Below are 15,453 nucleotides of genomic sequence, written 5' to 3' on the forward strand. Positions count from 1 at the left end.
ATACTTACAGATCCCAACTTGTTTGTATTGTAAATGGGGCTTCTCACTTGTGTTCTTAACAGTGCTAATAAGATGGGAGAATAACTTCTTGGGTCAATTTTTAAAGTAGGCTAGGTGTGAACAGCAGCACTGATAGGAATAAAACAAAAACCAGTTGGAGTAGAACCTTTCTTCTTGTAGTTATTATATGTTATCTTTCTATCCACAGCAAAAAGATGAAGCCACCAAGAAGGGTTGCTTGTAGAAGTCTCAGTACTTTCCTGATACTTTGTGATGAGTAATCTGTATAGGCTGTTTATGCTGTTTGAAGTTTACTTGTTTAATTATTGTAACTGCATGTTTATTATTATCATCAATGGAAGTGTTTTTAATTGTAATTGCTTCTACGTTGTCACACTTAGATGAACTTTGAATTGAGAGAAAATTTCTATACAATGCAAGTGAGAGACTTTAGCTATTGTCAGAAGAATGAAACCATCTTTCTGGGTTTTGTTCTAGAGAATTCACTTTTCTTTTCTTGTAACTTAAAAGAAATGTCTGCATCTAACATTGCAGCAAGAGTGGAAACTTGGCTTTCATCTATTTGGCATGTTGAAGTTCCTTTGATATGTCTGGAAGCCTGTATTAATTGTATCTGTGAAAAAAATAGCGGTAGTAACTTAAGTCAAGCTAAGATTAACAGACAAATATTTGAGCAATGGCTTCTTACCAGATCTAAGAGATTTAGAATATCCCATTTTGCCTGATTGCATTTTAGATGCTCCCAAAAGAGAGTTATCTGGCTTCTACTCCATACAGATTGATTCACTGGTTGATGTTAGCCAACCAGCATGTTCACAGTTGCAAAAGCTCAGAGGAAAAAATACTATAAATAAAGTAACAGCATCCCAAGAATCCTGGAAAGCAAAGTGTACTCAAATGCCGATGCTGCAACTAACTGATGAGATAGATCAAATTCGGGCATGGAATATTAACCAGTCCCTGTTCTCCATAGTAATCTTCTTCCTGGAACAAAAAACACTGTACAGGAGAATATTACATGTTGTCTTGGAGTCCTTCTTAAACCAGAAAATGTGAAATTCTTGGTGAATTGGATTAGGTGGAGGTTCTTATAGTGGAGCATACTCAGGGAAAAGTCCTTGCTAGATTAATTGGGGAAGCTGAGAATCCTGTTGGACAAACTGATCATGAACAAATTGTTCCAAGGCCCGTAGATGAATTAGGACAAACTCTAGGCCCTTCAAATGAAGATCTTTTAGCTAGTCTTGATGAAAATAATGAATTTGCTTTAAATAATGTAATACCTTCAGAAAGTGGATACTGCAGAAGTGAAAATTGAAGTGACAATTTTAGTAAAGCCTCAGGTTTGCTTACTACACATGATGAAAATGTTTTGTAATAAGAATTTGGAAATCCTTTGCCTCATTCAGATGAACAAATTTCACCTTCTGTAGAATGTTGATGGCTTTTAAAATTACTTACCTTTGGAAGATGACTTTCTTCTGGAAGAAGAGATCCAAAGAGAGCTGGAAGAAGTGGTGTCAGTGGTCACCTGAAAGGAGGTTGTAGAGAGGTGGGGGTCAGTCTCTTCTCCCAAGTAACAGGCGGTAGGACAAGAGGAAACGGCCTCAAGTTGCGCCAGGGGAGGTTTAGACTGGATATTAGGAAAAATTTTTACACTGAAAGGGTTATGAAGCATTGGAACAGGCTGCCCAGGGAAGTGGTAGAGTCACCATCCCTGGAGGTATTTAAAAGACGGGTAGCCATAGTGTTTAGAGATACGTTTTAGTGATAGTTTTTGTCAGAGTTAGGTTGATGGTTGGACTAGATTCCCTTCCAACCTAGGCAATTCTATGATTTTATGAAGAGAAACATAGATTTAATTACTGAGAGGCTTCTACATACATCTAGAAGCTCATGTGATTCATCTTTAAATGGCACTTATGAAAAAGATGATATAAATGTGAGAAGCCTGTAAAAGCTACCAGCAAGCAAAAGACTTCTGAAAGAACAGTATCTGCTGGAGATTAAAATAGTAAAAGTAACCTTTCGCAGCATAATAGCATACATCAGACTTACAGTTCTGCAGATTTCTCTTTGGAAAATACTACCAAAGAAAGGTGGAATAGTATAGACCTAGTTGAGAGGGAACATAAATTCCAGCGCACTTTTGACAGCAAGCTGCTAACAATGAACCAGTATGTTTTCAAAACTGGATCCAAAAGCAGATCAGACAGAGAATGATATGCAATCCTTTCCTTATAGAGCAGTAGAGGCATGTGATCTTGATATAGTTTTTCCACCTTTCACCTATATTTCTGTTCTTGCAAAAAAGGCAATTCTGAAAGTTAGATGTTTTATTGTACTCTTAATAGAAACCTCACAAGCAGCAATGGGTCCAGGGGCATAAAGACAAAAATTTCTGATGGTTTAGCTTATCTCAAAGTAGATTTTGCTGATGATATTCTAACAAATTTCATTGGATTTTCAGTGCCTGAAATGAATATGTTGAAAAAGATCCCATTTCACATCCAAAGCTTAAGGATGATTTAGAGAAATGTCAAAGATGACTGATACATCTCTGTTTGAAGACTATAAAGTTTAATCGTTTTTCAGTCCAAAGCCACTGTATTAATTCTACAGGATACGGATGCAAGGCATCTAGAACAGTTGAATTGTTTGAACAAATAATGTGCGCAAGCTTGTAGATTGTATATTAGGAAATGTTAAAGTCAAGATTTCCCCTGAAGGACTATTGAAAATTAAATTTTAAAGTTAAGCGGTATGCCTTTTCTCTCTGTGGAATTTAGATAATGAGGTGAAGTCTCTGTGCTCAAAGAGCAATTAAGACTGGCTTTGCTATCTCTTGTGCAACCCAGGGGGGTGAAGACTTGTCTGGCTATCACAGTATATATGGATAATGGAGCTGTCTTCTGGAGACAGGATAGCCCTGCTTTTCATCAGCAGAGACAGTAAAATCAAGATAACAGAGACTTTGTGTAGCTCTTTGTTTCCTTGAGAGGCTACCATACCTGATAATTGACCTTTGCCTCATTACCTGTGAAATGCATATTAAAGTTGACACCCCTGTATATGCTAATGAAGATTTTAGAGATCATGCTAAACATATATGACTATAGCACTCGTCTCTCCACCCAAATCATACTACACGTCACCTAGGGGAGGGAAACCTCGTCATTTTGGGGATAAAAGGATGGAGAAAATGACTGTTAAATTGGGAGAGAATCACAGAATGGTTCAGGTTGGAAGGGACCTTAAAGATCATCTAGTTCCAACCCCCCTGCCATGGGCAGGGACACCTCCCACTAGACCAGGCTGCTCAAAGCCCCATCCAGCCTGGCCTTGAACACCTCCAGGGATGGGGCATTGACAGCTTCCCTGAGCAACCTGTTCCAGTGCCTCACCACCCTTACAGTAAAGAATTTTTTCCTGATATCCAATCTAAATCTACCCTCTTTCAACTTGAGGCTGTTACCCCGTGTCCTATCACTCCACTCCCTGGTAAAGAGTCCCTCCCCATCCTTCCTGTAAGCCCCCTTCAGGTACTGGAAGGCCGCTATAAGGTCTCCTCGGAACCTTCTCTTCTCCAGGCTGAACAACCCCAACTCTCTCAGCCTGTCCTCATAGCATAGGTGCTCCAGCCCCTCTCATCATCTTTGTGGCCCTCTGCTGGACCTGTTCCAACAGGTCCATGTCCTTCTTGTGGTGAGGACTCCAGAGCTGAACACAGTACTCCAGGTGGGGTCTCAGCAGAGCAGAGTAGAGAAGAAACTTGATACCTGACAGACCAGTCAATGGGCTGCATTCTCTTCCTCCACCCCAAGGCAGGGACGCCTTTCTGGGTAAGTGCTGCACCTTTCACCCTCTGGTGAATGTTACCAATGTTAACACACCAATGTTTTGGCTACTGCTAAGCAGTGCTTGAGCAGCATCAAGGCTATCTCCAATGCCCCTGCCCCAAAAGGCCAGTAGGCTGTGAGAGGACAAGAGATTCGGAGGGGTGTGGAATAATTACTAAAATGATCAAAAATACAGCATTGTTCACACATTAAGGAAAGGTATAAAATCAAAAAGTTTCTAGGGCAGAATACAGCCGCAGCTGGTACGCGAGGAATCCACTGCATCTGTGATTCCCTGTACAATATTGCTTGCAAAGAAACACGGGGGATGGAGTGGAGTGGAAATTCTACGGCCACGCCCTGTGATAATCCAGCAGATATGGGAACAAGATGGTCCTATGGAACTGATAAACTGCATACTTACTACCCTAAGCCAACGGTCTGACAAATTTTGATGAAATGCTGTCCTTTGTGCGAACTTTGCTCATTATAATGTCATTATAATACCAAAACACACCTCCGTCCCAAAGACTACCCGCCTCCAAGGTGTGAACACTCCTCCTTTAGTCTGTGCCCTGAATTTTTCATAAACTATACCTTTAAATGTGAAGCGAGAGAATTTTACACCAATCATAATAAAAGTATGTATGACTAAAGTCACTCAAACTCCACCTTGAAGATAAAAAATAGTATAAAAATAGCCCAAGAAAGGGGGAATATCAGGGAAGACACCATCACGAACAAGTCAAGGAGGACTCCATCACAGACTGCCTTTGACCTCCAGGATCAGTCGACGGGCTGAGCCTTTCTTCCCCCCGCCACAGGGACGCCTTTGGGTAAGACTTAGATTATACTGAATGCTTTCTTGGGAAACTTAGAAATCTCTCTAGAGAGTCTCTTTCCTACATTTATAGCCAGGCTGTATCGTTTATAACTTTGTCGCGTGTTTTGTATATGTAACAATACTTTCATTTGCACGTGCTTTGCAGACAGTGTATTTATCACCGGCAACCCATAAGAACCTATACATCTGTTGCTTAAATAAACTGTACTGTTTAAGTAGCTAGTCGTTTTGGTTTCTCACTGAACACGACCAAAGACTCGAGAGTGGCCGTGCTAGTTCATGAGCGCGACTAGACTGAAGGTGCAGTCCACTATTAGTGTATCCAAATCGTAATAGTTTAATACATATTAAATGCGACTGGACTGATAGTGCTGAATTGGGCATCACTCAGAATTTAAACCTAGCCGTACCTAGCCTCCCACCTCGGTGAGGAGTGTTAGAACGCAAGGGGGTTTATTTTCTGCCAAAACTACTTTGCCTCTTAACGCAACAGAAGGGACAGAGCCAGGACAGCTGACCCAAACTGACCAAAGAGACATTCCATATTATATGATGTCATGATCAGCAATAAAAGCTAAAAGAAAGAAGAAGGGGGTATTCATTATTAAAGCATTTGTTTTCTGAAGGAACCTCTATGCATACTGAGGACCTGCTTCCCAGGAACTGGCTGGACATTGCCTGCTGATGGGAAGTAGTGAATAAATCTTTTTGTTTTCTTTACTTCTGCATGCAGCCTTTGCTTATCTTGATTAAACTACCTTTATCTTGACCCATGAGTCTTTTGTCTTATTTTCTCCCCCTGTCCAGCAGAGGAAGGGAAGTGATGGAGTGGCTTGGTGGGAATCTGGCTGCCAGCCAAGGTCAACCCATCACAGAGGCTGTTGGAGACTGTGCATGATTTATAACTAACAGAAAAAGCTTTTGTCTAGTGGGAGGTTTGATTTCCTTAGACTTGCTTCCATTTGACTGGACAGCCAGCAAGGTTTAATATTCTTCAGTTATTAGCTATAGAATAGACTAGACTATTTCATTTGGAAGGGACCTACAACAATCTAGTCCAACTGCCTGACCACTTCAGGACTGACCAAAAGTTAAATCATGTTATTAAGGGCGTTGTCCAAATGCCTCTTAAACATTGACAGGCATGGAGCATCGACCACCTCTCTAGGAAGCCTGTTCCAGTGTTTAACTACCCTCTCTGTAAAGAAGTGTTTCCTAATGTCAAGTCTGGACCTCCCCTACTGCAGCTTTGAGGCATTCCCATGTGTCCTCTCACTGGATACCAGGGAGAAGAGGTCAGCACCTCCCTCTCCGCTTCCCCTCCTCAGGAAGCTGTAGAGAGCAATGAGGTCACCCTTCAGCCTCCTTTTCTCTAAACAAGACAAACCCAGAGTCCTCCTCTGCTCTTCATAGGACATGCCTTCCAGGTCTTTCACCAGCCTTGTTGCCCTCCTCTGAATGCATTCAAGTACCTTGTTCTGTTTTAGCCCCAGCTGGCAACAAAGAACCATGTGGCTGCTCTATCACTCCTCCCCCCCTAGCTGGGATGGGAAGGAGAATCAGAAGAAAAAGGCAAAACTTGTGGGTTGGGATAAAGACAGTTTAACAGAACAGCAAAGGAAGATAAAAACAATGTTACTGATAAAAGAATATACAGAAATGATTAATATGCATTTTACTGCTCACCAAGTGGGGAACCCAAAATGCCCAGCCCTCTCCCAAGGAGCAATTTCTTCCTGCCTCCCACCCCCCCAGCTTCCACAGCTATATACTGAGCAAGACTGTCACATGGTATCGAATACCCCTTTGGCTAGTTTGGGTCAGCTGTCCTGGCTGTGTCCCATCCCAGCTTCTTGTGAAAATTAACCCTATCCCTGCTGGAACCAGGACATTATCCACCCCTTATTCTGTACCATCTATGTTATGTCCAGATCTTACACTTTCCAATTCATTACCATGACTTTTCCCCGTCTTTGAGATTATATATATATATACACACACACACAGATATCATTCCCCTAGTCTATGGGCCATCCCTCTGTCATGTCCCACTCTCAGGAAAGAGGGGGGGTGAGTGACTTCAGATTCATAAATTCCCAACGGCACAGACTAAGGTGACATAAATCTCAAGGTACATATAGAAACATTTATTAGCTTCCCAAAATGGTTAGTATAGGTCTTAACAAGTCCACGATAATTGGTTAGGTCTATAAAAAATTATGGCAAGTGGTGGGGTATACATCGTGTTACTTAACAACAGTTATGCAACAACTTATGACAAGCAGTACTTAAGGTTGTTACTTAACAAACTCTAACCATTAATTACTCTAATCATTACTTAACAACTCTAAGAGAAAAGAGAAACTGAGGGATAGAGAAAAGATAGAGGGAAAAGATAAAGATGAAGATGAAGAGTTTACCAATCCCAGTTCCAGCGTTGAGCCAGCCAAAACTTGGGGGGGGTGTCTTGTAGGAGCAATCTTCTGTGAATTCCCCCCTCAGGGGCACTTATTTTCCCCTTTTATGTTTGCTGAATTAGCATGGTCCACCCCTCTTGCCGAGGACAGCCTCGTCTCAGGTTTCTCCCTTCTCCCAGGTGACATGTAGCATGATTTGGGTGGAGAGACGAGTGCCATAGTCATACATGTTTAGCATGATCTCTATAATCTTCGTTAGCATATGCAGGGGTGTGCGCTTTCATATGCATTTCGTGGATAATGAAGCAAAGGTCACTCATCGGACACAATGGCCTCGAGAACTGAGAACTAGCAAGCTCACCACACGAGTGGCAGAACTATCTTGTCTTCACAAGACAGTTCTCCCACGCTTTCAGGTGCCAGAAGTGTGAGCCTTATCAGTTCTTTGAAGGCCAGGCCTGCATTATTTATTTCCTTGCGAGTGTTTGAGGCATTCCATTGAAGGCTTGGAGGCCCTTCTGCCCCTCGTCAGGGAATTTACAGTCCATCTCTTACACCCTTTAAAATGTTCGTTGAGTTCATTTAATCCATGACTTTGGTCTCCATCTGTTATAACAGCGTCTCAGGGCAGGAGAGATTGTGTGTGGTGCTGGACTGTTGCATGCTGTATTCGGAGCTCATGGCTGGTGTACCTGGTGCAGCTCATGCCCACGGTCTGCGGGTTGAAGATGTCGATCTTGAGGAAGTTGCTGGGTGCCAGTTGCTGAAGCCATTTCTGGTCCCATCACTGCTGCACTTTTCTCGGGTTCATCAAAGTCCATCCTTCATTAGTTTGGGTGATTCTTACTGTAGTACAGCTGATAACAATTAGAGTAATGATGGTGTGCAGTGGCAGGGTTATTTAGCAATTAACATCATACAATTTGATTCATTGGCTACTCTCACCCCAAATCAGATCCCCATGAGGTACACATCGGACCTCCCCATCCTTCCGCATCACCCACCAAGTGCACCCAGGTCCTTGGGCAAAAGCAACACCACGGATGGGTTTGCCTTTGCCTGAGGCAGGACTAACCCAGACTGTCTTCCCTGACATATCCTTCATGTGCGCTACGGGGACTTGATCCCCTTCTACAGTACATGGAAGTTTTGATTGGGCAAGGACAGCCCGACTGGTAGATCCCCTGGTGTTAACTAGCCAGGTAGCTTTTGCTAAATGTGCATCCCAATGTTTTAAGGTCCCACCACCCATTGCTCTCAGTGTAGTTTTTAGCAGTTCATTGTAGTGTTCTATCTTCCCAGAGGCCGGTGCGTGACAGGGGATGTGATATACCCACTCAATGCCATGCTCTCTGGCCCAGGTGTCTATGAGGTTGTTTTGGAAATGAGTCCCGTTGTCCGACTCAGTTCTCTCTGGGGTGCCATGTCGCCACAGGACTTGCTTTTCAAGGCCCAGGTTAGTGTTCCGGGCAGTGGCATGGGGCACAGGGTATGTTTCCAGCCATCCGGTGGTTGCTTCCACCATTGTGAGCACATAGCGCTTGCCTTGACGGGTCTGTGGCAGTGTGATATAATCAATCTGCCCAGGACTCCCCATGTTTATATTTCAGCCATCGTCCTCCATACCAAAGAGGCTTCAAACGCTTGGCTTGCTTGATTGCAGCGCATGTCTCACATTCATGGATGACCTGTGCAATAGTGTCCATGGTCAAGTCCACCCCTCGGTCACGAGCCCATCTATATGTCGCATCTCTTCCTTGATGGCCTGAGGAGTCATGGGCCCATCAAGCTATGAATAGTTCACCCTCATGTTGCCAGTCCAGATCCATCCGAGCCACTTCAATCTTAGCAGCCCGATCCACCTGCTGGTTGTTCTGATGTTCCTCCGTGGCCTGACTCTTGGATACATGGGCATCTACATGGCGTACTTTCACAACCAGATTCTCTATCCGGGCAGCAATATCATGCCACAATTCAGCAGCCCAGATGGGTTTGCCTCTGCGCTGCCAGTTCCCCTGCTTCCACTGCTGTAACCACCCCCACAGGGCATTTGCCACCATCCGTGAATCATTACAGAGATAAAGTACTGGCCATTTTTCTCGTTCGGCAGTGTCCAAAGCCAGCTGGATGGCTTTCACCTCTGCAAACTGGCTCGATTCACCTTCTTCAGCAGTTTCTGTGACTTGATGTATAGGACTCCATACAGCACAATGTGACAGGACCCATCAGTGAACAGGGCATATTGCTTCTCATTTGCTGGCAGTTTATTATATGGTGGGGCCTCTTCCACATGCATCACCTTCTCCTCTGATAATATTCCAAAATCTTTGCCTTCTGGCCAGTCCATGATCACTTCCAGAATTCCGGGGCGACTGGGGTTTTCCATTCGAGCCTGCTGTGTGATCAGTACGACCCACTTACTCCATGTAGTATCAGTTGCATGATGCGTGGCGGGGACCCTCTCTTTGAACATCCAGCCCAGCACCGTCAGTCTAGGTGCTAAGAGGAGCTGTGCTTCCATACCAACCACTTCCGAAGCAGCTCGAACCCCTTCATATGCTGCCAATATCTCTCTTTCTGTTGGAGTATAGTGGGTTTTGGATCCTCTGTATCCCTGACTCCAAAACCCTAGGGGGGTCGACCTCAGGTCTCCCCTGGTGCTTTCTGCCAGAGGCTCCAGGTAGGGCCATTCTCCCTGGCTGCAGTGTATGGCACATTTTTAACACCTTGTCCTGCTCGGACTGGCCGCAGGGCTACTGAAGTAACTCTTTCCTGTTTAATTTATAGAATCACAGAATCACCTAGGTTGGAAGGGGCCTTTCAGATCATCTATTCCAACCATCAACCTAACTCTGACAAAAAACATCACTAAACCATATCTCTAAGCGCTATGTCTACCCATCTTTTAAATACCTCCAGGGATGGTGACTCTACCACTTCCCTGGGCAGCCTGTTCCAATGCTTAATAACCCTTTCATTTGTTCAAAGGCTTGTCGTTGCTCAGGACCCCATTTAAAATCGTTCTTCTTCCGGGTTACTTGATACAGAGGGCTTACAATCAGACTGTAATCTGGGATGTGCATCCTCCAAAAACCCACAATGCCTAAGAAAGCCTGTGTTTCCTTTTTACTAGTTGGTGGAGACATAGCTGCTATTTTGTTGATCACATCCATTGGGATCTGACAATGCCCATCTTGACATTTTATTCCTAAAAACTGGATCTCCTGCGCAGGTCCCTTGACCTTACTTCGTTTTATGGCAAAACCAGCTTTCAGAAGGATTTGGACTATTTTACTCCCTTTCTCAAAAACTTCTTCTGCTGTGTTGCCCCATACGATGATGTCATCAATGTATTGCAGGTGTTCTGGAGCTTCACCCTGTTCCAGTGTAGTCTGGATCAGTCCATGGCAAATGGTGGGGCTGTGTTTCCACCCCTGGGGCAGTCGATTCGAAGTGTACCGGACACCCCTCCAAGTGAAAGCAAACTGTGGCCTGCACTCTGCTGCCAAAGGGATCAAGAAATATGCATTCGCGATATCAGTTGTGGCATACCACTTGGCTGCCTTGGACTCCAGTTCATACTGAAGTTCTAGCATGTCTGGCACAGCAGCACTCAGTGGTGGCGCGACTTCGTTCAGGCCACGATAGTCCACTGTTAGCCTCCACTCTCCATTAGATTTTCGCACCGGCCATATGGGACTGTTAAAGGGTGAGCGAGTCTTGCTGATCACTCCTTGAACCTCTAGTTGACGAATCAGCTTATGGATGGGAATCAGGGAGTCTCGGTTGCTGCGATTGACACCTGTTCTTTGACCCTCAGCAGCCCAATAACAGAAAGGTCCCCTGAGAAACCAGGCAAGGTAGACAGCTGTTTAACTTCCTCCGTCTCCAAGGCAGCTATGCCAAAGGCCCACCGGTACCCTTTTGGGTCCTTAAAATACCCTCTCCTGAGGTAATCTATACCAAGGATGCATGGAGCCTCTGGGCCAGTCACAATGGGATGCTTTTGCCACTCATTCCCAGTTAGGCTCACTTCCGCCTCCAGTACAGTCAACTCTTGGGATCCCCCTGTCACCCCAGAAATACAAATGGGTTCTGCCCCTCTATAGCTGGATGGCATTAGGGTGCCCTGTGCACCCGTGTCCACTAGAGCCTTATACTCCTGTGGGTCTGATGTGCCAGGCCATCGAATCCACACCGTCCAATAAACCCGGTTGTCCCTTTCCTCCACCTGGCTGGAGGCAGGGCCCCTCTAATCCTGGTCATAGTATCCGTTACTCACTTCTTGCAGAAATGACTTAGAAGTCCCTTCAAGAGGATCAGATGTAAGATCAGGCCGCCTGCTCTGTCAGGGTGTCCTGGTTTGAGGTAAAACAGAACCAATTTTCTGTTCAGTAATTTTACTTTGGAGCTAAGCCTCTTCTAACTAACTGAACTCTCTGAAATTAACAGCATATTGTTCAGACATTATTCGCTCTCAGAGAGATAAGACCTGATTATTTATAATTTATGCCAAAGAATGGTATGCAGAGAGGCTCTTGCTTATACATATTGCTATAACAAACAAGGTCGGCTAACTTTGTTATTTGCCATGTTGGAGAGTCGGAAGCAGAAAAGCGTTTCACCTGCAGGGAGGAGCGGACAGGACAGGTGACCCAAAACTGACCAACAGGGGTATTCTATCCCATCTGCATCATGCTCAGTATAAAAGCTGAAGGATCAAAGGGTCAGCCCTCTTTCTTCAGTGGCTGGCAACCGAGGAGGACCCTGTCTGGTCATCTGCCTTTGATCCCAATCTGTGCATTATTTTAGGTTTTGAATCCAGATCCGGTATCCATTTCCCATCTGTCGCTGAGTCCAGTCTGGGACTTTCCCCGTGCCTGCCGGTGACGTAATCGTCATCCTGGGAGTTTGATACGGTTTTGTATATATTGTATATATTTCGTTATTTTTTTATTATTATTTTATTAATATGTCATTAAAGTAGTTCATTTTTTTTTCTAAACTCATAAGTCTCTTTCTCTTTCTTCCTCCTCCTCTTTCAGGGAGAGCATCTGTCATTCATTTCAGTGGCCAGTCTGGCAAAACCCACAACACTGGGGAACTGTCCGCTGGAATCTGGAGCAGCACTTTTCCTGGAGGGATCCCCTTTTGTGATTGTTCTTCCTTGCAACTCCTGCACCCGTGTCCGCAGGATCCAAGTAGGTTGTCCATCCCACTTCCTCATGTCCTCTCCGTGGTCACGCAGGTAAAACCACAGGGTGCCTCATGGTATGTACCCTCTATATCCTCTCTCTTGAGCAGAGAAACACCTACTCCTGATAGCTGAGATACTGGCCCATACAGGTGGGGAGTAGGACATATTCTCTTTGAGTTACTGGACCTTATGGGACAATTTCTCCACAGCCGAGATGAGGGGGGGAAGAGACACTTTCATTGTCTCACCATAGTTGGACAGCCACCTCATTCACTGTTGGTCCCTCTTCGCCTTTCCATTGTATTACTGCCAATGAGTTGTCATACGACGATGGTGCGCTCCGTACAAACTTCTGCCACATGGGCCTTGTGCATTGGACCTCATCAGGACCTGTGGGTAACTGCGCACTGTCCGTGTCATAATAAACCATCTCCCACACGGCTAATTCTCTCAGGTACTGGATACCTCTCTGCATGGTGGTCCACTTGCCTGGATGACATACAACATCTTCACCGAAGGGGTACCTTTCCCTCACGCCTGACAGGAGTTGCCTTCAGAGGCTGAGGGCTTGTGTCTTTTTCCCAATCGCCTTGTCAATGCCCCCTTCCCTAGACAGGGATCCCAGCTGCTTGGCTTCCCTACCCTCTAATTCCAGGCTACTGGCCCCATTATCCCAGCATCAGAGCAGCCAGGTGACAATGTGCTCGCCCAGATGGCAGCTGAAATCTTTGCGCGTATCCCGCAGCTCGCTCAAGGATAGGGATCGGATGATTATCTCTGGTTCTGCCTCTTCCTCCTGTTCTCATGATGGCCCTGGTTCATCATCATCCCTTAGTAAGCGAAGTGATTTCTTCGTCTATTTCTTCTTCTGTATAGGGGCACCTGATACCGGCATGGGATGGTTTTCTGGTTTAGCTGCAGTGTCTGTTACCAGGGTTTGAGTAGCCACAGTACCTGTTTCAGGGGTTGGAGTAGCTGCAGTGTCTGTCGGTCTGGTTTCCATCTCTTTCCCTTGAGAGTGCTGCATAATATCAAGCAGTGCTTGGTAGATACTGGCCAGGGCCCAGCACAGTGTGGTAAGTTGTGCCTCTCTGGAATAGCCACAGCATTTTCCTTTCAAATATTCTACCACTTTATCAGGGTCCTGAAGTTGTTTAGGAATGAAGTTTCAGACCATTCTAGGTGAGAAGTTCTCTAGATAACTCTCCATGTTCTCCCACATGCCATGCCACCCGTGAGTATCCAGCCTCAGAGCAGATCTCTGGATAGTATTCTTAAATAGTTGTTTAACCCTAAGTAAGAACTGAAACACATTCAGGAGACATAGCAATAGGACCATGCTGGTTTGAACATCCCAAGGATATTCAAAATTCTCAAAAGCTGTCATACCTGACCCGAAGGAGAAAAGGGAGGCGAAGGAGTGGGGGAAAGTATCCCCCACTGTTTCCCCCATAGATTGGGTTCGATTATTAATAAATTCTGAGACACGGTGATCAAGGTACGGGCAGGACAGCAAAACCACATAAACACCCCAAAATAGCTGTCTGAACAGTGATGTTATCGTATCATAAGTTGATATCACACAGGACAGCAGAATGATGATCCTGATCCCTCTCCCAGAGGTGATAAACAGCATCGTGGGGAGTACATACGAATTTACACAACTATGTGAACAAACGAAGCAACATTGTGACTAGTGACTATTTAACTAATATAATAAATGTGTGTAACAAATTTGTTTTAAAACACTCTGGTCAGATCTTTCCTTATCTCAACCCTTCAAGCCCCACATTGGGTGCGAAAAAGGACAGGACCCACAGGGAGTCCACAGCTCACGCGAGGGTGGCTGATGGGGCAGGGGCGGAGCCTGCAGCAGCAGAGGCCAGTCCCACCCCCTTAAAAGGCAGCCCTAGGGAGTGTGAGCAACCAGGAGCATGGCAAACAAGGTGTGGCACATCAGCCAGGGCGTGGTGTGGTAGTTTGCATGGAAGGGCATGCAAGAAGGGTGAGTAAAGCTCAAGAGGGGAGTTCAGCCATGGTCTCTACCTGAAAGACACAGCTTCCTGTGTCTTCTGCACTTGCTAGAGCAGACATAGCCATACAAACAGAGCTCCCCTGGAAGCATGCAGCCACCCAGATTGCCAGCTGCAGGGAGTGCCTTAACCTCTTAAGGCTAATGGGTGGTAGAAGGGATGACAGCTGTGTGAGGTGTGACCAGGTGTATGATCTACTCAGCCTGGTAGCAGAGCTAAAAGAGGAAGTGGAAAGGCCAAGGAGCATCAGGGAGTGTGAGACAGAAATTGATTGGTGGAATCAGGCTCTGACCTCCCTGAGAGGAAAAAAAAAAAACAAACAAACAAAAAAAAAACAAACCCAAAAACCAACAAAAAAACCCCAACAAAAACAGAAGAGCCACCAAAAAACCCTGAGCTGAAGGAGATCTGGTACCCTCCCCCTGCCAGACCGAAGGCAGTGGCCAAAAGGAGAACTAGCCTGTACTAGGGGTGGCAAGCGAACCCCCTCCTTGCCCACATCCCCTAACCAGATGCCTCTGTATAATAGGTATGAGGCTCTCAAGGAGGTAGGCCAGCTCATGGATGATATGGAAGATGGTTCGACTAGATCAGAAGAGTTGCCAGGACCAGTAAGGCCTATCCCCTGTTTGAAAAACACCTCCACAAGGAAGAAGAGGTGGGTTATAGTAGTAGGTGACTCCCTTCTGAAGGGAACAGAAGGCCCAATATGCCAGGCAGACCCTCTTCATAGGGAAGTATGCTGCCTCCCTGGGGCCCGGGTCAGGGATGTCACTAGAAAACTTCCCAGCCTGGTTTGGCCCTCAGACTACTACCCGCTGTTGCTCTTTCATGTGGGTGGCAATGAGGTGGCAACGCATACTCCAAGAACAATCAAAAGAGACTGAGGGCCTTGGGAAGGTTAATAAGGGAATCTGGGGTGCAGGTTATCTTTTTTTCTATTCTCTCAGTTATAGGCAGGGACTCTGAAAGAAACAGATGTGTGCAGTCTGTCAATAGATGGCTCTGTGGCTGGTGTCACTGCCACAGTTTTGGGGTTTTTTGACAATGGGATGGCCTGCACGGCACCAGACTTGTTGGCATCGGACGGGGCACATCTTTC

At 45.4% G+C, this 15,453-nt stretch overlaps 1 pseudogene; it reads left to right on the forward strand.

Moving 5' to 3' along the window:
* Nucleotides 1–533: 533 nt before the first annotated feature.
* On the forward strand, nucleotides 534–1,339 carry LOC128901892 (recQ-mediated genome instability protein 1-like; annotated as a pseudogene).
* Nucleotides 1,340–15,453: the final 14,114 nt, after the last annotated feature.

This window comes from Rissa tridactyla, chromosome W (genome assembly GCF_028500815.1).
Source record: "Rissa tridactyla isolate bRisTri1 chromosome W, bRisTri1.patW.cur.20221130, whole genome shotgun sequence".
NCBI classification, from domain to species: domain Eukaryota; kingdom Metazoa; phylum Chordata; class Aves; order Charadriiformes; family Laridae; genus Rissa; species Rissa tridactyla.